Source organism: Oryctolagus cuniculus, chromosome 6 (genome assembly GCF_964237555.1).
Source record: "Oryctolagus cuniculus chromosome 6, mOryCun1.1, whole genome shotgun sequence".
Classification (NCBI taxonomy): Eukaryota; Metazoa; Chordata; class Mammalia; order Lagomorpha; family Leporidae; genus Oryctolagus; species Oryctolagus cuniculus.
This window is the reverse complement of record NC_091437.1, coordinates 15,174,434-15,198,392: the sequence shown is the minus strand read 5'-3', so window position 1 is coordinate 15,198,392 and position 23,959 is coordinate 15,174,434. Positions and strand designations below refer to the sequence as shown.

Sequence of the window (23,959 nt, the reverse complement as noted above, 5' to 3'; positions counted from 1 at the left end):
AGTCCAAGTGAGCATGTGTTGAATTGTACATCTCCTCCCTCTCTTATTCAGGGTGTTGTATTATGACGTTAAGTAAGCAGAGGTGTAATTTATATTCAAGGGCATTACCAATTTTTTATCTAGGCCATTTTATACGTTTCACAAAATGTATTCATTGTATAACATTGAAGAAAGGAATTGGAAAAGACCCCCGGAAGGGGAAGATGGAATGGAAGTTTTGCTGTGGTTAGCTGGCTGTTCTCCACAAAGCTGCTTGTTTGTGGTAATATGCTTTGTGCAAAGTGTACTTTTTCCAGCTGATAAAGCCACACGAGCTTATGTTTGTTGTTGGTATGATATTGTATGTTTTTTCACATTTTACTTTCAGTGTCTCTAGGTGCTTGTATTTAAAGGGCATCATTTGAAAATTGCATTTGGTCGAGTATTGATTTTTTTAAAGATCAGTTCTGTCTTTTAATTGGAGTTTTCTAGTCACATGAATAAATGCTTTCACAATTTATATACTCTTGCTGTTGTTTCCTATTTGTGCCTTTGTTCTTTGTTCCATTATTTCTTTTTCTTTCCTTCTTTTGACTCTCTCCCCGGACCCCAATTCATCCACTCATTCATCCACCTCCACATGCATATTTTAGTGTGTCTCCCTCCCAGTGGCATTTTAAGCTACAGCTCTTTGTATGATCTTTTTCAATTGCTATAGTGATTACATTTTACCTTTAATTATTCACAATCTATTTAGAATTGGCATTTCGCTACTTCACGTATAAAACTGTTACATAGAGCTGTTCCATTTTTCCTACCTGTCCTTGTGCTATTGTCATAAACTTTACTTACCCATATGCTATGAACTCTACATCCTATTATTTTTGTTTAAACAGTCAATTATCTTTAAAAAAAACAGAGGAAATAAAAGTAATCTTTGAAATATTTCCACATTCAATGTTTCCTATGCTTTTAACTCACTGTTACTGAAAATAATTCCCATCTGATTCTATTTCTCTTTATCATGCTAAGTTTTCCTTTGCATCTTTGTTCAATATTGAGTCTGCTTATTTTAGGTCTATGTTATTTGAAAAATGACTCTGCTTCCATTTTGCCAAAGATATATTCAGTGGACATAGAATTATTGCTGGCAGTTTTATTTTTCTTTCATCCCTTAAAGATGTCATTCCATTGTTCCATGCCTACTCCTGTTTATTTTGGTGCCTGGCACTGTTATATTGCCCTTGAATATGTTTCTTTTTCTTTGGTTTCAGCAGGTGAACTTGGAAGAGCTTAATTGTAGAATTCTTTGTGATTAGTATCCCCAAATCTGTAGGCTGGTGTTTTGATCAGATGTGGAAATACTTGTGGCTACAGTTAGACTTTCCTGCTTCCCTCTCTCTATTTTCTTTCTAAGCCTCCTGATAGACCATTTGAGACTATCCCCAAGTCATTGTTGCTTTCTTTCCAACCCCGTTTCTCCTCTGTGCCCCACTTTGTGTAACTTCTTGCCTGTGTTTATATTGTGTGATTCTTTTACCTTTTGCATTCAACTTATTATTGATCATCCCTCATGAATTTTTATAACAAAAAGTCTATTTTTCATGTTAAGACTTTCCTTTTCCATGCATGTTTTAATCTGCCTCCTAAAACTTCCCGCCTTTGCCTCCCTGTGATTTCTTTAACATGTGTGCCATAGTTATGTTCATATTCTTGCTTAGCAATTCCAAATCATGGTTCATTTCTAGACCTGTTTCCAGTGGACATTTCTTTGTGAACTCTGGGTGATGTTTTCTTGTTTCTTTGCATGTCTGGTAATTATGATTACTAGAGAATGTGGATAATACAGGTCAAGGTGTTAGTTTTCTTTCTCTCTAAAGGTGGCTGCATTTTTTGTGGCAGGCAGCTAAATCAGCAGTAGATTCCTAAATCAAAAGACTCTACTGGTTTTAGACTTTGTTGGATGGATCAATTTCAGGTTTGTGCTTACTATAACTGTATATCCCTTAGTTCTGGGACATGATACTGACTCTTGAGTTGTGGGCTTAATAGAATTTCGAGATAGAATTTCAGGTGAATTCGTCTCTGTAACTCCGATTATACTCCCCAAGCCTGAAACCCCAGGGGCAGGCAGCTTCTACCTTTCAGTTGTTTTACTTGCAGCTTTTGGGATTTCTTTCCAGCCCTGTACAGTTGAGGAGTCAGCCAAGTACTTTAACAGAGTTTGTAGATTTTGTTTCTTCCTTACATAGAAATCTCTACCCACGCATACTTCCCGCTACTCAAAAAGACTGCAACTCCAGTCTCGGTCTCCTTATCCCATAAAAACCTCTATGTCCTGATTAAACGTTGCCACCTACCTCAGTAGGTTTGGGGATGTCTCTTAATGGGGAAAAGACCAGATAATGTCTTTTAGTCTTTTAGGGGTCAGCACACCTCTGGTTATCACCTGGTCTCTAGCACTTTCTAAGCATACACTCACAGGATTTTGTGTCACATTTTAAATTGCTCTAGATAGGAGGATTTTCTGATACAAATGATTCATTGCTACCTAAAGCTGAAAAAATTTTTGATATTTCCTTTTTGGAGCCTTGAATAGGATTTTAACTATTGTCTCAGAATTGTGATTAAAGACACCAAACTGAGAGCGGTATATGCTATACAGTCTCCACATGTCACCCAAGCCTAGCATAGGTAGCGGAGCGCTGAAATCAAGGTAGATAATCTTAAGAGAATCACTCAGAGATTGGAAGAGACTGCCAGCAGGAAAAACTGATAAATCATTCTTTGGTAGGATATCTCCTTAGGAAATACAATAGCTGACAAATCTCTGAGCTGTTCATACATGAAAAGGAATAGAACTGAGAAAGCAGTGACTGGAGAAAAATGGAACATGCACATTTGTGCCCCTGCTGAGTTCTGACTATTTAATACACTGGGTCTATCATCGCCATTGAATCTGAAGCTCTTAGATAATACCTGTGAAAATGACAAGAGTGGGCTGGGTTAACACAGAGTTTTATAATGGATATTGCAATCTGCGGCTCCTACTGTGAACCCATTCAGTTAAGCTATAAATGTGCTTGGAGATGGTAGGCATTTGTTTATAATGTAGTCAAAGTTCTTGCTCTTTCGCGGTTGATTTTTCCATATAACAACGTTTCCTTCTAGTTTGCTGTCTCGCTTGGCTGTTGCCTGTCCTACTTGGAAAAAGCTGATTCTTTGACTCTTTGATTCTCTTTGGTCTTTTCTGTGTTCACCCCTGATTGGGAGCTAATCTTTTAATCTAATCATATATCCAGAGGTAGGCTATAATGCAAATGAAAGAGTAGCACTAAACTCTAACGGAAATACAACCATACTGGACAATTTTCTTTTCTTTCACTGCAAGGGAGTCATGGAAATTTCTAGCTCTTAAATAGCAGGTTAAGGCCCTGGCCAAGGTAAGTTAAGACTAGGAAGACTAGAAGGAGGCCACACACAAAGGGCTTTGGGACGCTGACCTTACGTAAACTTGGTAACAACTAAAAGGTGAACCAACAGAGCAATAAAGATGTGTCACAAGCATTCCAACTCAAGCAACCTAGTGGAAAATATAGAAGTCTCTCTCAGAATTAACTGATCAACTTTCTAGCCTCTAGGGGACAACTATTTTTATGCAGAACATGGGGTCAGAGGATTTAGGTCAGATTGTACTGTGTTCAGATTTAAGATCTGCCGTTAAACAGTTGTGTGAAATCAGAAATTCTTTCTCTATTTTTGTATTCCATTAACGGAATGAATAATTGTACTGAGATCACAAAAGATGTCATCAAGAGTAAATGAGGCAAAAATGTAAAAACTTCAGCGCGCAATGCATAATTGAGGAGCAAATGACCAGTGATCGTGACCCATCATCTTCATCAAAGTTATCCATATAATCCATGGTGGATGTTCTCACTTCTTTTATGCCTTCATTTCAGTATCTCTGTTTTAAGCGAAGGCTTTTCCTGGGGGCCTGTTAAAGCAACACGACTCCTTCAATGATTCCCTTGTCTGCTTTGCTGTTTTTCTTCATAGTATTTAACATTATCATGCTATATTTCACTTATTTATGGTGCTTACCTGTTGCCATCTCACACTACCATGTAAACCCATTAGGGCAGGAAATGTTTTTTCCATTTTGTGCACTGCTGTATCCTCAGGACCCTAACATCTGGTACACAGTAGGTGCTCAGGCGCTCTAGGTATTTGCTGAATGAGTGACTGAAGGATGATGTCATATGTGTGATGAAGTGCCCCCCCGCCCCATCACCTGAGCTTTTTTCTGTATTCTCATTGGCACCTGAGCTGTTTTCTCCAGTTTTCTTGTATTGTGACAGCGGGAGAGGCCCTTTAATTTTCATGTGACAGAAAGAGTCCATTAGGCTGTGATGAGAAGATACGTTTGACACAGTAACTAGTGTTTTTTTCTTTTCCTGTTTCTTGTAAGCCTGATCTGTTTCCCATTTAATCTGGAGCTGGCATGTGCTACATTCAGTGCTTCAGGGGAGACTGTTAGACCTGGACAGCAGAGGAAGGGGTTTAAGTTTCCGAGTCACAGGACCCTAGGGAACCCACAGCTATGAAAACACCGGGGCGCTCAGAGCAGGGTTTCCTCCCCCTGTAGCTCACAGATTGGACTTTGTGTGTTGGAGCAGAGAGGAATAGGGTTTATGAGAAAGGAAGCCCTGTGCTGAGATGTTTGCTCAGACTCCACCTGGACTTCCCGATTCCTGTCAACTCCACATCGAGTTGGTGATTTACGCACAGAGAGGACCTGTGTTTTGTGTTCTGGGGAGCCGTGCAGGACACAGGAAAGCTGAAGGGGACAAGCGACTGCCTGGTGGATGAAGCAGGATGGAGCCGATTGAATCCGACCCCATCGGATGTGAACCGTGGTCTTGGCGACCGTTCTCCTCCACCTGCAGCCCACCCCTGGTCTTGCTTCCAGGGTCACCAGCATTGCACTTTCTCACGAGCAGCCCGTGGGTCTGCCACTGCTGCTCACCACTGCTGCTGCTCACCCCGGCTCTTACATCTTTCCTGTGGGGAGGGAAAATAGATCTCACTTCTTTGTATAAATCCCATTTTATGGAAATCTTTGACCAAAATCTATGCAGCCTTTTGTTTTCGGTCTTGTCCGGGAATTCATTCTGGACAGGAAATAAAGAGAATGACCTTCAGACAAAACTGGAATTTTCTCTAAAATGTGTAGGAGCCCTGGGTTTTTTTGTGCTAGGCTCTGTCTTCTCACAGCCTGGAGCTGTGATATGCTAGTCATCTCTCCATGAATATTTTGCCTTCTGTCTCCTGGAGATTTCTTTACTTACAACTATAATCATTTAAAAGTGAAAATCTTTTTATTCCCATCCGTGGTTAAAACCTATCCCTAACAGAGAATTAACTATCAGTCGGTACACCCATCTCTTCTCCAAAGCCTCAGTGGGTTCATTGGAAGCTAAAATGGATTGCAGATCTTGGGATGTGGGACACACGGCAGACTTTTCCTGCTTGCTCGGTCAACTCATGCTGGCTTCGTTTTCTGCTCTGTGCCATTCTCCACCTTGTTGTCTATAAACATGAAGACAATCAGTGAGTTCAGTGTTTGGTTGTGACTGAGTGTGCCCTGTGTCTGCCAGAATGCTGCATACTAAGATCCTAGTCCTTGCATCAGCTGCCAGGGCATGATTTGCACTGGTTGACCGATTATGCTTACTGAGTAGGTGCACAATATTTCATATTCAGGTCTCTATATCTAAGTGATAGCATTAAAAGCCCTCGGCTGCTGAAATGGCTGCCTTGAACAGTGGGTGCGTTGCATCTGCAGTGTGACAGTTTGGTTCCATCACAGTGGTCCAGGCAGAGGTACTCGAGTAATTTCCAAATAAGAGGTGGAAGCGTGAGTTGAACAGGAGCTTACCCGTGTGAAGGTTATCAGAAAGTAAAAGTGAAAGGACGGTCAGTGCATAGATGACTTTCAAGAATGTTTCTGTAACTCATTAGCTTCAGGAATATGGTATAGACTAATATTATTATCACAGACATGGAGAGCAAGGGGCAGATGAGGTGTGTCAGGCCAGAGGGGCACAGAGCTCTTTGCCCTGTATCATCATCATGTATCTCTAGAACTGATGACCAAATTAGGATGTTCCATCTCCACAGGGTTTCAAAATAACTGATCAGGATTAGTATTGAAAGCATAGATTATTGGACATTAGTTTGAAGGGAGCTGCAAACAGATTAATTGACTTGGCAGTGGAGAGGTCAGGAGTCACCTGCAAGCACACACGTCGTGACATTTTATGAGGCTGGCTGATTTAGATGTAGTGGAATGGGCCTCTCTCCATCCCTGGTGCTCTCTCAGCCTTACACGATTGATGTAATATGAACAAGATTAACAGCTTTAAAAAAATCTGCTTTCTATGAACATATGAAATCAATAGACCAAGACAAGTGAACAGTTTCATCTTTGATCTGGGCTTTAAATTCACATTTCCTCTGTTGAAATTCTACAGAGCTGCTTAGCTAAATCCTTGCACAGAGAAAAACAATTTCAGACTATGAAAAGGTACAAAGCATCTGCCTTCCTTGGGCCAAATCCTTCGTGACCTTCCTGCGTGGTAACATTTGTTCAGACAGTGCCAGTGTTACAGTGGTACCTCTGCCTGCTTGCTTTTCTCCACTAAAGAGCTCAGTGTCTTTCTGCCTCTTAGTGACCAGATACTTCTTCACATCCATTCATTCTGTTTCAGATGTGGAGAAGGACAGAGAAAGGTTCCCAGAGGAACTGAATGCCTTCTCTCTCTCTCTCTTTTTTTTTTTTTTTAATATTTTATTTATTTATTTATTTGAAAGGTAGATTCACAGACAATGAGAGGAAGAGACAGAGAGAAAGGCCTTCCATCCGCTGGTTCACTCCCTAGATGGCCATGGCGGCCGGAGCTGTGCTGATCTGAAGCCAGGAGCCAGGTGTTTCTCCTGGTCTCCCATGTGGGTGCAGGGCCCAAGCACTTGGGCCATCCTCCACTGCACTCCCTGGCCACAGCAGAGAGCTGGAATGGAAGAGGAGCAACCAGGACCAGAACCGGCACCCATATGAGATGCTGGTGCCGTGCGCGGAGGATTAACTTACTGCGCCATGGCGCTGGCCCCTGGATGCCTTCTCTTAACTGTTTTTACAAGACTCAGACCTGCCTTTCAAACTGCCTTCTCCAAGCATTGTCCAAAATTATTAGGGGATTCTTATCAATTTTGCATTCTTTGTTTTAAAATACATGGGAAACTAGATATTTCTTTGGGTTATTTAATAATAGATATAATACAACAGAAGGCAACCAGTAGAAACATTCAACTTCCAGTATTAACAAATTTTTACAGAGCAGCTCCTCTCTCTGCTAGATTCCTGGCACAGCCTGTCCATATTAGGATTCATCAGAGTTCTCAGTATTTATATGAAAATAACACTTTGGCTCCTCTGTCATCAGACCACATTGCACAGCAAGGCGCTGTCAGTTCCCCACAATGCTCTATTTATTCTCAAGTTCAAGTCTCTCTAGGACTTGTCATATTGTACATCTTCTCTTGATTAAGACACATACACGTTGTTGTAGGATTGAAATGACATTGAACGGTGGTCCTATTGCATGGCACAACTCAAAGAAGACAGCAATGTAGAACATAAGAAAAGTCAATTCGCTAGAGGTCAAACAAAAACACTACAGTAGTGGTATTCTAGTGAAATTTATTTTAAAACATTCCTGTCATGCATTTTAGTGCTGGTACACCTTTTAAAACCAATATGTCCCAAAGGAAGCTTGTGTTAAAACATTCAACAAGTCTGGTTTATGAGAAACTTTTGTTGTTGATTTTTAACCCATTTATGAATCAAATAACTTAGATTTTTAAATCAAGTTAGAATATTGCCTTCAACTAGCATTGTTTTCTCTTTATAAAAGTCAAAAAAAAAAACATTGAATTTTAGTTTAAGCAGAAATGTTAAGCTTCAAGAAGAGAGAAAATTTATTTTAAAACCTTCCAGAGTTAAATGGATTGCTTTTGTGAAAATGTTCCGGCTACCCTTGGCGTGAGTGCTGGACACACCTTCCTGACGCTGCCAGCGTCCAGTGCACCTGCCATGAGCTGGTGCTGTTTTGCTGCATCTATTGCATCACACAAAGCTCTAGGTGATACTTGCATGCAGCTTGCTGTGTTTCTTTTGAGTTTCCCGGCAACCATAACCTCTCATCATGCTTCCAGAGTCTCTTGCAGAAAGATGGGCCTAATCCCAGGGCTCTGTCAACTCGGTAATCTATTCCAATCAGCAGCTGATGGATTTGACGGGACATCTGCAGTGAAGTGAGACAGATTCAGGCAGGTCAAGCAACTTATCGGTCTGCTGCAAGCTGCTGGGGAAAATCTTTGTGCTACATCAAAAACTACGGCACCAAAATTGCCTCTGGTTTCTTCTCTGTTGATAGAGATTGAATACAGAAGAATTTCCACATCCACAGTTCGCAATACCCTCATCGTTTTAGTTAGTAGACAGAGTCATTAAAAATTAAAAATTTGAGCAAATAGCCTTGTATCATGTTTAACCAACAGTGCTAATTCAAGGTTATTTAAATAAGCTGGGTGTTTCCCTACACGAAGCTTGCTGAGTATTTTTAATTTTTCTTACCTAGGCAAAAATAAGTCTCTGATTTCTGATAATTATGAGTCAACACTCACAATTTTATTTATATTTATATTTATAAATATTTACATTATATTTATTTATATTTATTTATTTGAGAGGCTGAGAGAGAAAGAGAAGTATAGAGAATATATTCCTGTTGGCTGGTTCACTCCCCCACATATCCACAGTGGCTGGACATGAATGAGGCGAACACCGGGAGCCTGGAACTCAGTCCGAATCTCCCATGTGGGCAGCACAGATCCAACTACTTGTGCTAATACCTGCTGCCTTCCTAGGTGTCCATTAGCAGGAAGCTGGAAGCTGGAATCCGAAGCAGAGGCAGGACTCAGACCCTGGCGATCATGGACGGGATATGAGCATCCCAACCAGCGTCTTCACCATGGGGTCCAATGCCTGCCGTACAGCTCCGCTTTGAAAGGCATCAATAAATGCATATTTGGAAAAGAGAACATGAAATCAAAGAGATGAAGCCCCCACCCTGTTTATACTTCCGATGTAACGACGTGAGAGGAGAGCCATTTAAAAATAATCATGATTGATTCCAAACCGAGTGCTTAGGTTGAGTGCTCTCCAGTTCTGAAGATGGGGGAATGTGGGAGAAGTCCTTCTATCACGACTTGCTGGAAACCCCATGTCAACGAGGGCCGGTTACTCTCTTACGTGATTTTTCCTTTCTTTCTTAGCTCTTCCAAGACAGGGTTAGAATTTAGAAATTCTCTTTCTCAATATGCATTTAATATGTGACTGAGAATAATATAAATAATAAAACACAGAATCTCTTCTGGAAGAAAGAGTTTCAAAAATTAATATCTGTAGATAATACAGTGTTCTGTGTTTTTGTGCTAGAGACAAAATTGAGCTGTGAGTTTGAAGTGCTTCTTAATAAAAGAGCAGTGATGTATAATAGTTAAACATTACTTATCCAGTTTCAGAAGTCTTTATTATTATTTTTAAAAATGTACACCCTGGTAATTTACTTTAAATATGTTTAATCCAACAGCTGGTTGAAGGATTTCAATATAGTCCAAATGGTAGAACGAAAACAATTTTCTGAATGTAGTCAAATGACTTCCCACATCCGATAAAAGCAGGTTTAGGAAAATGTATGAGGAGGTATCAATTTAAAGTACTTACTTTCCTCATTTTTACTGTTTCCTGACATTTTTCCCGTAAGACTGCAACTGGCTCCCATGATTAAACTGTGAGATTTAAATAAAAAAGCAGTCCAAAGCTTCCTGTCTTCTTTGCCCGAGGGTCAACCCGCACGCAGTAGATGTTAATCTAAAAGTTTTAGCTAAGATTTCAAAAAGCTGCCTCCTGTGTGATATGAAAATAGCAGAACCTCTAAGCATTAAAAACAATTACCACGTTCTTCATGGGAATGGGATTCCTAGAAGCAGAATTCTTGTACAAATACATCTGGAGTCCTCAGTGACCGGGTGAGTCTAAGTGTGTGCATTGCAGCCTGAGCCTGTGTTCCCCGTCCACTCCCTAGCACCAAGTGGCTGGGCTTGCTGTAGGAGCTGGCCTGTGGGGAAGGACTTTTGGACAAAAATGCACTGGAAGCACACTGTTTTTGGAGCAGTCCTGGAATGGATCCTCTTCTGTTGGCTATTTCTGTAGCCTTTCACTATGGTAAAATTCTCTGTAATGTGTAACCTTAATAGGACTCCTGCCCAGGACTCATGACCAGCCAGCCGTGGTTGGACACTGCCCTTTGGGTCCAGTGAGCTTTGGCAATTGAATCACTGGAGTGCATAACCAGATGCTCTGTTACCCTTGATAAAGAGACTGATTTTCAACGAAAGGACTCTTCATTTAGTGCAAGGGAAACCTCATGAAGACACAGTAATAGGTCTTGTTTGGCAAACACAAAGTGGGCTTTTGCTGTGCTTGGAACAGTACTAATATAGGTAGCAGGCGTTTAGCAGGGAAAGTGTTAGGTCAGCAGGAAACAGAGGGGAAGGCCTGGTCAGACCTGCTAAAAGCACTGGACCTAGCTGGCTCTCTGCTTCTCCCAGAAAGAAGGGAACTTGGCCTTCATTAAGTAACAAGAACCGAATCTGATTCTTTCCTGGACATGTCAGCTGCCGCTTGGTGTTCATTAATTTTCATCATTTCACAGATGCCAGTTGTAGAGTCATTGCTGGAGCTTTCGTCTTGGGCTAAGACTAGAGGTAGCACCTGCCTGAACATGAGCTTTCTTCTCCCAAAGGCTGAGAGGATGGGGTGGATGCAAGGCTGCACCAGCCGAGCCCAGGCCCAGGGCTCCCAACTCAAGTTCTGCCCTTGACCGTGGGCGTTGTCTCAGCCTCACCAAACTGGACTGGTGCCTACACCAGCCTCGGCTGCCTGACTCCCAGGGATCTCAGGAGAGATTCAGTGGGGGAGCAAAACCAAGATTAATATGCGTTGAAAAATAAAATGCCCTTAGCACATTTTTGTCTGACCTTTGCACAGTTGAGCGAAAAAACCGCCTTGCTGTGCGTTTTTGGCTCCGTGTGAGGTTTGCAGAAGGAGGAGAGAGGCCAGTCCTGGGGGCATGGATGGGGGAGGGGATACCCCAAGTGCATCTCCTAGAAACCAGCACGGAGGTGAATGCACGCGGGCTGTGTCTCCTTCCTCCTCTCCACGCTCTGCGCTGTGCCCTGGGGCGGAATAACTGGTGGAAGATGACAGCGATGGGAGAGTCGAATATTGCTTTCAGATGCCAGTAAGACGAGCGTGGGAGCAGACAGTAGAGGGCTGATTGTATTTCATTTTATTTTGCTCAGGAATGCTGTCTCTGCCAAGGCTCTGCAGCAGGCTTGGGTGAGTGGGAGGGAAGCAGACTTGTAAAAAGTTAACCTTGAACAAAGAAAACACCAGCAGCTTCGGTTGTCTGTTCTGCTGCAGGCTGTTGCCGGGAGAAAGCCCACGTGTGGGGGCTAACAGAGGTGAAGGCTTTCCCCGGCCGTGCCTCCATGAAGCTGCTTCACAGCCATTTGTTTTCTTTATTTCTTTCTGTTTTCGCCCATGTGCCTAGGAGAAGCCACTGCTGCTTTGTTTTGGGGACTCTGCCCCAGGCTTTAGTGAGCAGGCTAGACCCTCCCCAACACCAGCCTGGCTGCTCCCTGTTTTTCTGTCCAGTCTTTCCCTCTCGGGACTTGGGGAGACTCTGTGGTCACTTGCTCCTGGGAGTGAGTTTAGAGAAGATTGATCAATGAATGAAGGCCAGCAAGTGGGAGGTTGGGAGAAGGGAGGGTTAAGAATGAATGAATGAATTAGGAAGTTAAGAAAAGCCTTAGAAATAAATCATATTGGTGTGGGAGAATGTAACCCAGAGAGGAGTGGAACAGGTTGGGCTGGGGCTGTATAGAGCCGGGGGCGTTCCTTTGTGTGGCTGGAGTTGGGGTTTAGCTTCTGCCTCTAGAGACCTAACCTTGCTGTTGTGTGGACCATTGCCTGGGCACAGCCGGTGAAAGGTGGGAGAGTCTCCCACTTAGCGTCCTGCAATCTGTAGTAGGAGCAAAGACAGTCTCACTATGAATAGAAGCACTTTCGGTGGCTTTCAGCTAGGAGAGAGACAAATGAGGAAGATGAATTTCAGTTCAGTTTCTCCCCTCTTCCTTGCCTTCCAGCTCTCCTGTTGTAGGAAAGAGAGTAGGGTTGTTTTTTTCTTGAGAGAGAAAGGACTATATTCAACCTTGAAAAGTGTTTTCATGGGGACTTAATCTTTAAGGCATGGAAGTCTTTGGTCACCCGTTTGGCTGGGTATTTCATATCTGTATTTGCATCTTTGTCTTCTGCTCTGGTTGAAGGTGTCCTCGCCAGGGTTTAGGGGTTGAAGCTAAATGGTCAAAGTAATGGCCAAGGTGATTAGGTCAGGAGAGCTCTTTCCTGACCATTGGGATTGGTGCCCAAGTTCATGAAAGGGTGTGGCCAAGTTCATTCTTTCTGCCTCCTGCTAGGTGAGGACAATGGTATTCGCCAGACTCTGAACCAGCCAGTCCATTGATTTTGGTCTTTCCCAACCTCTGAGGCTGTGAGAAAATACATTTTGGTTCCTTCCAAATGACCTGGTCTGTGGCATTTTATGGTGACAGCACACAGCGGACCAGGATTCCAAGTTGGAGTCCTTGCACAGTGCTTTGGCTGGAAAGTTCTTTTTGCTGTAAAACATCCCTGGGGCTCTTGGGTGGCACCTGAGACTAAAAGTCGTGCTGTGATGAGGTCAGCTCTTGTGCCTCTCCGACTTACCTTGGCAGTGACGTTAGCTGTCCTCTGAGGAGCAAAAGTAGAAACAGGAGTCTCAGGATATCACCCCGCATGTAGCCTGCAGGGTCCTTTATTGCATTAAGATTGTTAATACCGGAGGGCTGTTGTCCGGGGCCTGTGGTATGCCAATTCAGTGAGGGGCTCAACTGCGGCCACCCGGCTTGCTTGTTGCTTTCTGGGTGCCACTGCCCCCTGCTGGCCCAATGCGACGCACCAGTAGCACTACCCTGATTCTTCTCAAGCTCTTGGGCGCAGCTTTGAGCAATGTCACTCTTTGCAGCAGAAAGCCAGTGGGCACTATGGGGGAAAAACAAAACAGGAAGAAAGTGGAGGAGGCACTAGAAGAGGAGGAAGAGGACTATGTGGTGGAAAAGGTTCTTGACTGTCGCGCTGGAAAGAGCAAAGTGGAGCACCTCCTAAAGTGGGAAGGTTTCTCAGATGACGATGGTACGTGGGAACCAAAAGAGAATCCGGATTGCCCTGACCTCATGGCTGAGTTTCTGCGGTCACAGAGAACAGCACATGATAGAGAAGTCAGAGGGAGGCCAGCGCCAGGCTGGTTCTAAGTCTGAAGATAAGGGAGAAGAGAGCAAACCAAAGAAGAAAGGAGTCTGAAAAGCCAGGAGGCTTTGCCCAGAGGTGGGAGCCGGCACCGATTATTGGAGCCAGACTCCTGTTCCTGATGAGATGCAAAAACTGATGCAGCAGACCTGATCCCTGCCAAGAAGGCCAATGTCAAGTGCCTGCAGGCTGCCATCTCCTTCTGGGAGGAAAGGCTGACATGGTACTCCTACCCCTCAGAGGATGAGGACAAAAAAGATGACAAGAGTTAACTCCCAGCTGGTGCCGCAGCTCACTAGGCTAATCCTCCACCTTGCTGTGCCGGCACAACAGGTTCTAGTCCCAATCATGGTGCTGGATTCTGTCCCAGTTGCCCCTCTTCCAGGCCAGCTCTCTGCTGTGGCCCGGGAAGGCAGTGGAGGATGGCCCAAGTGCTTGGGCCCTGCGCCCCATGGGAGACCAGGAAAAGCACCTGGCTCCTGTCTTCGGATTAGCGAGATGTGCTGTGGCGGCCGCCAGCTGCAGTGGCCATTGGAGGGTGAACCAACGGCAAAGGAAGACCTTTCTCTCTGTCTCTCTCTCTCACTGTCCACTCTGCCTATCAAAAAAAGAAAGAAAAAAAAAGAGTTAACTCCCCTGAGTACCGGCCCCTGTCCCATCCAGCTATAGGCATCAAGTGGGGAGGGGAGAGGTCCCACAGAGGGGGCTTGAGAAGACGTCCTGTGAAGAGCCAGGACAGTTTCTGTGCCCTGCAAGAGCCCAAGTGCTGTAAGCTGTTGCAGGCTGTGCAGCGCACACACGCATCTCAGTGGAGAGGAATGGGGTGAGTGTCTCAAGGCAGCCGGTTCTGAGCTTTGCTGAGAGAAGCCAAGGGCCTTCTATGAAGGACAAAACTCGCAGGATTGGCTGTGTGGGAGAACAGAAAGTCACCGTAGGTCTTCAAAGAGCATCGCCACAGCCCACAGCCTTCTTCCCAGTAGCGTTAACTCTGCGTTTTTACAGCGCAGCGCCTGTGTAGTTTTTGGCTGTTACTGGTGTATTATTTAGGGGTGGGAGGGATGGGACAGGGAGAAAGGAAAACAGGTTGGATCATTTTGATTAAAATTTAGGGCCTGATTGGGGAAATGGTGAAAGAGTAGAGAGAACAACTAACTGAAGATTCGGTTCTATGTCCAGGATATTTTACCTTTTCAAAAAATGTCATTGACACCACAAATGGGGACTGTGTGAGACTGTTTAAAAGCTGTGCATGCCTGAAACCTGTAAGCCAAGGTGTTCCCTGCCTGAGCTTAATGGTGTTCCCTACAAAGGACGAAGCCCGTTCAGAAGTTACCAAGGCTGCCAGGTTCAACAAACAAAAACTTTGTTTAAATGGAAACTTCATACCACCTGTCAGTTTTTCTCTTAATAAAACTATAGATTTATTAACCAAAAAAAAGATTGTTATTAAGGGGACATCCAAACACTGCGTCTCTTTGGAGACGGAGACTGGGGAGGGAGAGTGAACACAGGCAGATAGATCATTCTGTAGCAAAGGTGCTAATTCTTGAAATTAGACAGGAAGACCCTTTCTTTCCCAGTTACGAAGTTGTACCCACTTATCCATCCAAACCACTGGCTGAGATAGCGGAAGAGGGGAAGAGAGTGGTGCAGGAGATGAGAGAGTAGGGAAAGACAAGGACCCATGCTCTTAAGGTAGCGAACTCTGAAGCCTCTGGTTTGTTTTGAATTTTGAACCCTGAAACCTTGGGTGGCAGGGTTCAGTCACTGACAGCGCAAGCTGCATTGTAACTATTCAAGGGTTGAATGGTTCCACAAGCCCTGGTCCCAGGAGAAGACTAAGCATTCATGCTGGGCCAGTGGTTTTCTGTAAAACACCAGTTTTTTTTTAACCTGAGATTAACTGATACCCAGGATGTTCCGTCTTGATTCCTAAGGTCCAACATTCTTGACATGGCCTAGACCTGCATCTAGAGCTGCATTGTAAAATCTCTGTAGGCATGTGTTAGGTTTCTGTGAAAACTTTGTTTAAATGGAAACGTTATACCACACTGTCAGTTTTTGTCTTAATAAAACTATAGATTTATTAACAACAAAAAAAAGATTGTTATTAAGGGGACATCCAAACACTGTCTTTTAGATTGCCAGGCAATAGGAGGAGGGTTTGATTTGTTTCCTGTGATAATTGTTCACTGTGGTCTATTTTTTTAGTATTCCCGTTCATTATTAAAATAATGCATATGGCCCTCTGGACATCCTTCAGCTAACAACAGAGAGGAATTTCTGTGTAGACAAGAAATAGAGGTTCTGGTGTTTTCTTCTTGAAGACTGAGAGGTATTGCTGCTGGAGTCAGTGTCTCCCCTCATTTCCTCCCATAGAGAAGCCCCAGGCAGATACTCATTACCGTCTTCAGCTTAGTAGGTTGTGGATGGAAGTCTGGAACATTCTAGAATTTGCAATCTCTTACCTGGAGAATTGGGCAAACACATTCAATCCAGGATTCATCATCAGTGTAATAGGTTGGGAAGGGCACTGAACTACATTCTGCTAAAAATAGCAGTTTTTTTTTTTTTTTACAAGCTCAAGTTAACAGTGCCATGCTTTAGCCAAACCACCTGCATCTCTCTTTTTCTCCAAATTTGCACATCTCACATTACAAAGGGACTACCAGCTTTACATAAAGTTCAGAGAAAAAGAATGTGTAACAAATTTAATAAAATAAAATATAATCTTGACATGTAATCAGTTATTAAGAAAGATGAAACTGTAATGATGCACTGTTTCTGGTTGGTGATATCTTGACTTCATCTCAATTTCAGATTTTTTTTGCTTATTTCTTTTAGGTTAGAAATTTATAATTCATTTTTATAGACCACTGAGAATGTCAGCAAGTGCATCATGATTCTATAAGGCAGTTCTGCATATTTTTAGATCAAACATTAACCTGGAGTTGTAGAGTATTTTCTCACTAAAGATACTAAGTCAATATTCACACTAGGTACAAAATGGAAATTTGAATATTATTAACTTGGGAAATGGCAGAAAATGAATCCTCAATTTATTCCTTGCTTATAGACAACCTGGAAACACATTTCTTCATGTGTTCAATGTCATTTGTGCACCAAAACTCTTCTTGATTTCTTTCATTGATGAGAAGAGAAAATTGTCAGTATAAAAAGTCAAAACCTAGCGTTCATATCATAGCTCACCCTTTTCAGGAACTTTATTACATATCAAAATAAAAGTGTTGCCATCCCAACTCTGAATTTATATGTTGGAATTATTTAGGGTATCTGCATATGAATATGTCACTGCAGTGTGTCACCTAATTCAGCCAACTGAAATGGTGGAAATGATACTTTTCCCGGTGATAATGGTCACGATCCTGTAGGCATGGTTTCGTCATTGGCTACTCATCTCAGACACTCCTGCAAGGACCACTTTGCTTGACAGCGTCCGTACCTTCAGAGCTGCTGTGCAGTCGTTAGCGGTTTGTTGATTTGCACAATCCCCAAATGCTGTATATGCAATGCTTTGGTTTTTCTGATCTTAATTTCACTTTTTGTTCCATATTAAAAGACATCAGAAGACATATAATATAGAGGAAAACAAATAAAATACAGTAAGGATTCGTGTTCAGATACAATTCCTTATCATTCTTTGGGTGATGCCCAGCTTTATTAGAACAAAGTTTCATCAGTCCTGATTTTCATGCACATTTCGGTCTATCATAAATCACGATATGGGTGCAGTTGTTAGCTCCAGAACAAGCCTTTTTCCATAATATATGGTTTTGGAAGTAGCAGAAAGTTTGCCAAGGCCTTCTTCCTCGTATCTACTGTGTTTATACTGAAAGCCATCGCACAGTGAGAACATTGGTGCTTCTATCCAAGTGTCAAGTGGGATATCTAGAAGCATGATTTTCAACGTTCAAAACCAGTGATGTTATGTGACATTCTGTAATCACGTAACATAGGAGTCTTGCCAGGATCCCAATCTGCTTTCTCTCAGAGGAGGATATTTTTCATTTAATTAGTGGTTGGCTTTGCTTTTTTATATTCATAAGAGCAGTACAACTTTGGGTGATGTCTTCCTAGTTTTGATTTTTTTTTCCTCTGCTGGTAGTGACAAAAGTCATACATTTCACATTGCAAAGCTATATTTAGGATTTGTTAGATGAAAACTCGGTTGTTTACCAGAAAGGTTACTGTGTTATGAGCAAATCTGGAGGAAAGCCTGCATGATTCCATTCCTTCACACGGGTCGTAGCTGCTGTGCCCTGGTTGGTATTGGGAGCAGTGAGCAGTCGTGTTGGGGTCCTTGTCCTTAGAGGAGATGGGTTTGAACCAAAGGTCACAGCAGAGAGTGAACAGTGTCCTGGAGGAGGGAACAGCACCTCTGACAGCCTGGAAAACGCACAGCAGGGTTCCCAGAGGATGCTGTCCATTGTACCAGGAGCACAGGGTGGAATGCAAAGATTTTGCAGCTCCATGGAGCAAAGCTACAGCCTGGTGACTCTTGGTTCCTGTGTGGACTGGGCTCTAGCATATCTGCTGAGGGGCTTGGGGGGTACAGAAGTCTCTGAAAGCAAGCATTGTTTGAAATAGTGTTGTTAAGGATAACAAACAAGGATGCAGGATTCAAGAAACAGGAACATTTATGCAGTTCACTTATGCATCCCGTGTGCACGTAGAAAGCCTTCACTAAGCTTATGTGAAATGAGCAGTTGAACGAATGGTGACCATCCAGTGTTGGAGTTGACTCTTGGTTTCGTAGACCATGAAGTGATGCTGGTACAGTGAACTTGACTCTGATTTTTGTGCAGTGGGTCTCAACTGTGTTTGGGAAGGAAGGTCTGGAAAGTGCAGGGCGCTGGCATTTTTGCAAGGCAGGAAAGTGAAATGGCATGAGGATGCTCAGGGTGTTGTTTGGTGCGGGGTCCTGAAGTCTGCGTGGAGTGGAGGAAGGGAAGGAAGAGGGCGGTTGCCAGTGGTTCTGAAGACCTGGCACTGCCGGGTGTAAGCTGGACAGAGAAGAGCCTGAGGTCAGAGGCTGAGACCCCCGACTGGAGATGCAGGGCAGCTCCCGCATCCGGCCTGTGGCGTGGCTCTTGCTGAAATCACGTTTCTGAATTGTGGCTTCTCTCACCTCCGTGCAAATCCCCCCGCCATGTTTCAAAAGGTTTTCCATCCATCGTTCTGCTCTCCATTAGCTCTTTTGTGCCTCAGTTTCTCACTCTGAGAAAGAGGTGAACAATACCGATTTCAAGGAATTGGAATGTTCAAGTGGGAAAATAAATTAAAAAGCAGAATTTGCCACTACACTAAGGTCTAAGAAATATCATATAATTTAGTTTTTTTTAAAAAATGCAGTTGAATCTGCTCTCTGCTCCTGGGATGATATCAAGATAGTGAACAGGAGCTCCCGGTCGGGCTCTTTCCTCTGTTTGGCCGTGGGACACTGGCAACAAGACTTAAGGGATGTCCTTTGGCCTTGGATCCAGATGAGGGTGGGAGTGAGATGACCACTGCAGAGCTGATTTGATCTGCTCAGAGGCGGGTGGTTCCAGGACCCCTCTTCCCGGTGCAGCCCCGATGTCATCGGCTGAGGAGTTCAAGTCCATGGTGCTTGAAGTGCAACTCTCTTAGCAAACGTACTGGCTCTCCAGCCACAATCCCATCACTCCTAGGTTACCTCCACCCAATACTGGGACTTCGTGGAATTCCTCACCACACCCCCTTTCTGAGGAGAGACTCCACCTGCTCCTGGGACGCCTCCACGTCTTCCACACAACGACACCCCTCACATCCTAAACCCCATCTCTTCCCATTCAGGACCACACAGATGAACTCCTCCTGCACACAAAGAGCCTGGATGGGGAAGGGTGAGGGATTTGACGACTTTGATCTTGGCTTTGAAATGCCAAAGCCTTGAACAGACTCTGAGGCCGGAAGCCTGATGCTTCCTGGAAGACGGGAGTGCAAAGTGCCGTTTCCATCCTCACGTGTCTCTCTTGGCAGGGAGTGGGAAGAGCAATTAATAACTTGGAGAATATCATGTCCTAAAGGCAAAGGACACAGTCCAGCGTCAGCCAGCAGATCAGGAATGTTTCCAGAGAGAAATGACCCCACCGCGTCACTGTCAACCCTAACTTCCTCTCACACCAAGGCCTGGCCCAGCGCCTTAAAAACAGCATCAAAAGCACCCACACCTTTGCCAGGGGCCCCAGTGGGTCTCAGACAAGGAGTCCCTCTCCTAGCGTAAGCCCTACACTGAATTCACAGTTCTCTGAGTTAATTATTTCCATGGAGCTGCCGCCAGGAATATTCGTCCCTTAGATGAGAACTGGCTCCTGGGAAAAGTTTCTGGCATCCGCACTGTACCCCTTTCACACCGAGGCGCCAGCCCACTGTGCACTTTGCCCAGCACTGGGTGGGGGTGTAGGGCTTGGTGGTGGAGCTACAGGAAGCCGTGTTCTGATGTGTTCTGTCCCTATGGCTCCTCCTGGCGTGCATCTCCAGGCAAGGTGAACCATGCCCCCTGCAGTTGGTCCCCCAGCTCATGGATGGACCTTGGGTCTGATTGCAAAGCATTAGATAATTTTTCTCTTGAAATAAGTCCTCAAGTCTCTGTCATTCATCTCGTGGGCTTTCTTGCATTAGTGGGGCCCGTTTGATTCCAATATGGGAACAAGTTAGGGAAGGGGAAACGGGGTTAGGAGCTACAGTGAGGGGTCTTTCCACTACTGAGCCCCAGCTGGTTTTACACCAGTTGTTTAGCAACACCCTCACATCTGCAGCTGCTGCCTGAATGCCTACCCCACACATGACCTTGACGGTAAGCAGAGATCTGGAGGGGACAGCCTCTTACGTGACTGCAGCTGCTTGTTCACCATGTCAACGCCAGCATCTCCCTCTGGGATGAGAGTCCTGGGGTGTGGGAACAAGGGCAAGGTCATCGGGAGCTACTTCCCACGAGGTCTCCCTTCCTGGATTTTCTACCTACTCAGTCTCTCTGCACTTCAGGCTGGGAAATCAAATAAGATGAATATGCAATTTTATTAAATATGCAGGGAATAGCAGCCATTAATCTTCCTGGATTTTGCTTGCTATGTAAGGGTGAACCTCTTCATAGGAGACAGATGTTGCCCACGTAGGCCTGAGTCTGGGGCTTCTGCAGGAAAGCCAGTGTGGTGCGCTTGGTGACCTGTACTGCCCACGTGTCTCTTTCTCTGCAAGTGTGATGGCTGCCACAGGAGGCTCCACTGACCACTGGTAAATGTGGCCTCTGTAACGCCCTTGCTCTGCCACGTGTCTATGTAGAGCTCCAGGTCACCAGGTAGCAGTGGAGGACAGGGTGGCCGGTGTCCTAGCAACTGTTTCTTCTTGGCTCTTACAAAGCTTTAAGTCCCTGAGTCTTTGTAGAATGTAGAGCTTTGTTTGTTTTGGATTTTTTTTTTTTTTTTTGACAGGCAGAGTGGATAGTGAGAGAGAGAGACAGAGAGAAAGGTCTTCCTTTTGCTGTTGGTTCACCCTCCAATGGCCGCTGCAGCCAGCGCTGATCCGAAGGCAGGAGCCAGGTGCTTCTCCTGGTCTCCCATGCAGGTGCAGGGCCCAAGCACTTGGGCCATCCTCCACTGCCTTCCCGGGCCACAGCAGAGAGCTGGCCTGGAAGAGGGGCAACCGGGACAGAATCTGGCGCCCCGACCGGGACTAGAACCCGGTGTGCCGGTGCCGCTAGGTGGAGGATTAGCCTATTGAGCCGTGGCACCAGCCTGTTTTGGATTTTTAAAATAATCAGGGGTCTTTAAAATTGGGTATCCTCAGAGACACCTGTGTGTGTGTGTGTGTGTGTGTGTGTGTGTGTGTGTGTTTGCACCATTGATTCTCTTTCCTTGGAAAACAATAATAGGATCTCTGCTGTGTAAACTGCTTTAGGGTGTACCCCAACCAGCCTCACAGCCTGGGCCATGACGTTAGCCCTTGAAATCTGCATGGTTGAGCAGGCAAAGTGCAAGAGAACTTGTACCTTAAACCGTGTTTTTGATCCATGAACCTCAAGCAATACTTTGGTATTCCCAAACCTGTATGGGTTTCTAGAAACAGCAGAGGACCCGATCAAGACAGCGAAGCTCCATAGGATGTTCCAAGGACATTACTGATGTAGTCAGGATCCCGGTTTGGTGCTTGTGTGGATGGGGGCCTTCCTCAGCCTTCCTGGGCCTTCCATCCACACAAGCTGAGGTGGCAGCAGTAGCAAAGCTGCTACCCCGATTGAGACGATCCTCATAATTCTGAGTCGCTCACAGAATCGATTGTTTTTCCTTCTCAGGATAATCCTGCAGACCTTCACGGAGCTCTGTTTGAAACTCAGCAGTGGGCCCTTGTCTGGGCCCGGGCTGGGCAAGGCCTAGACTGCGTAGTCCCTTATCTGAAGCCGTGGGTGTAGGATGATCAGACAGTCTGTGGAATCCAGGGGGAGGTTCGGTCTTGGTGAGCGGTTGTGATCCGAGGAGAGTGCTGAGGCAGATGAGGAGATAAATTAGAGGCTTCCAGGGGCTCAGCTTTGCTCTGCAGGCCATGCCTGACACAGGCAGAAGGCCGGGTCCAGAGACACCGGGGGTGAGAAGGTGGACGATGCATAAGTGTTGCATGCTGCTCTCTGAGTAAGCCAGTCTACAGCTCCTGGGCATGAGTGTGGGATTCTTACCGTGAAGTCCTCTCCCCCTGCAGTGTGCTGCTCTGAGAATTTTTCTCCACTCTACCCTCTGCCCTGCACCTGTTCTCCTAAACTATTGATTCTCTGATCTTTTCTCAGAAAGCACAACCCTAAGAAAAATGGAACAAGCAAAAGGAAAAACCAGAGTCAGCTTTTTGGTTTTTGGTTTTTTTTTGGTGGGGTGGGTCTAGGATTATTTTCCTGATTGATGTCCCGAACTTTTTAAAATTCACATAAACACAAATGCCAGACTGTAATAACATGGCGGATAGGAGGCACTAATCACAAACTAAAGCCAAAGTCTGAAACTCTCCAAAGCATAGAAGAAACCAGACAGTGTTCTCCATTGTCCTAATGACACTGCTGCCCGTAGCCACCGAACACAGGGGATGTGAGCCCCAGGCTTTATCACAGGGGTTAGGGGAGTCATAAAGAATTCTTGAGTGCAGAGAAGGAAGCAAAAATAGTGGACCAAAAACCAATGGCCCCCTCTCTGGCCACACAACTGGGCAGATCGCACTGGCACCCTGGCCTCTGGGTCTTGCCATCCATACCTGGTCATTCCTGTTGGCCACCTCTGACCTTTCTCTGAGGACACACAGAGGGGAGTGTGGTGGATGAAGTCTCTGCCCATTTCTCTCCACTCTCTACAACAGTACATGGGAGGGGGGTGGGTAGCACAACCAGGCTTTTGATTTGGATGATGTCTGGCAGTGGGGGGAGACAGGAAGATGACAGGGACTGTTACAGTGGAAACTTTAGGAATAAGGAGGCCATGACCTACTTAGGGACCCCAAGGAGAGAAGTATGGTTAGATTTCTATTTTGTCAACCCTGACATGCATCCCATTCTCTGATAAGCTGAGAACATAGAACTCAGAACCATGGATGTTAAGGATATGACTATCCTTAAGCTTCAGATCCAGGGCCTGGCCTTGGGGGAGTAGTCTACCCCGAGTCTGGATCTCCGTCACAAAATCTCCCGTGTGGAGTTGCAGTGAGAGCTTCTGTGCGCTCTGTGTAGTCTTTGGGTCGAGGTAAGATGTGTGCGGTGCGGAAACTGCACAGAATCCTCGTGGCCCTGGGCTACAGTGAACGTCAGCAACCACCATCAACCTTGCCCCATCCCCAACAGTCCCGTGTGCGGACCCTCAGGGCGAGAACACAGGTACCGCCAGTATTACAGATGCCCTCAGAGGAGCCACAGTCCACTTGTGCCCTGGTTTTGGATTGATCTGATCAAGTATATGATGCCCATTCCCTGCAGAGCAGCCTTGTGATTATTGCTGACCACACTTGCCAGTAAGGACGGTGAGCTTCTGAATGGTGAGCGATCTGTCCAAGGGCACGCAGCTACCTAGACATGAAGTCAGCGTTCACACTCACGACTGTCTGGCCAGAAGCCCTGATCTCTGCTTACAGAATGCTGCCTTTTTTATTTATTTATTTTTTTTGACAGGCAGAGTGGACAGTGAGAGAGAGAGACAGAGAGAAAGGTCTTCCTTTACCATTGGTTCACCCTCCAATGGCCGCCGCAGCTGGCGTGCTGCGACCGGCGCACCGCGCTGATCCGAAGGTAGGAGCCAGGTGCTTCTCCTGGTCTCCCATGCAGGTGCAGGGCCCATGCACTTGGGCCATCCTCCACTGCCTTCTCGGGACACAGCAGAGAGCTGGACTGGAAGAGGAGCAACCGAGACAGAATCCAGTGCCCCAACCAGGACTAGAACC

The 23,959-nt window shown here is 45.1% G+C and overlaps 1 long non-coding RNA gene and 1 pseudogene across 2 annotated transcripts in view; both read left to right on the top strand.

The window, feature by feature from the left end:
- LOC103347859 (uncharacterized) overlaps positions 1 to 23,959 on the top strand; it is a 210,790-nt gene that overhangs the window by 112,863 nt on the left and 73,968 nt on the right. The gene's annotated exons all lie outside the window — the stretch shown is intronic.
- Positions 1,001 to 14,539, top strand: LOC127490663 (chromobox protein homolog 1 pseudogene; annotated as a pseudogene).